General features: G+C 35.5%; 1 long non-coding RNA gene across 1 annotated transcript; it reads left to right on the forward strand.

Annotated features, from left to right (window-relative positions):
• The first annotated feature begins 1 nt into the window (after position 1).
• LOC104774504 lies at positions 2-837 on the forward strand. The gene is made up of 4 exons (XR_765368.1): positions 2-37; positions 368-487; positions 576-646; positions 745-837. It is a non-coding gene; the product is annotated as an uncharacterized LOC104774504 (long non-coding RNA).
• The last annotated feature ends 16 nt before the right edge of the window (positions 838-853 follow it).

The following is an 853-nucleotide window of genomic DNA, read 5'->3' on the forward strand; positions in this document are numbered from 1 at the left end:
ATACACATATAGAAGTTGTGTTAAAGCACTACCTCAGGTCCTCGCAAAATCTATTATTGTACCTCATTGCTTGTCTACTTTTAGACATTTTACTTGATTGAAAGTAACTTTGAGAATTATGCTATTTATAGTTCTTCATTCATGGTATTTGAACCGTCGTAGCAACTATGTGAGAATATCTTTTGAACTACAAAGTATATGCAAAAAGAAAAGCAAGAACAACTACTTTCTCTGTATAAATAATACTGAATGATAGAAATTAGTCAAATTACTGAAATAAGATCCAATATGGTACCTGCTGCTGGGTCTACTTGTGTATATCTCTTCCATAATATACATAACTTTCTTATTAATAATATACATGCAGCTTCCCGAATCTATGAAGCATAGTCAAGCGGATTTGTATCTAGAAACATATCAGGTTTTGGACTTAGAAATGAGTCGTTTACGCGAAATTCAGAGATGGCAATCGTCGGCTTCAGCTAAAGTGCGGTGTATACCTTTCCTCGTCCAACTCGTTTTATTTCAATTCCTGTATCAGAAATAATGTGGATATATGCTCTATATCTGTGCAGTTAGCTGCTGACATGCAGCGGTTTTCCAGACCTGAACGACGCATCAATGGCCCCACAGTCACACATCTTTGGTGGGTTCTCATTTTTTTTTCTTTGATGTTTTGTATAGATACTCCGATGATTAACGCTCCTCGGTAATAGAATTTAACTATGATTTTACCTAATATAGGTCGATGCTAAAGTTGCTTGACGTCTTGGTTCAGCTGGATCATCTTAAAAATGCTAAAGCTAGCATTCCTAATGATTTCTCTTGGTACAAGAGGTGAAAGATATAATAC

Source organism: Camelina sativa, unplaced genomic scaffold, assembly GCF_000633955.1.
Source record: "Camelina sativa cultivar DH55 unplaced genomic scaffold, Cs unpScaffold03257, whole genome shotgun sequence".
Classification (NCBI taxonomy): Eukaryota; Viridiplantae; Streptophyta; class Magnoliopsida; order Brassicales; family Brassicaceae; genus Camelina; species Camelina sativa.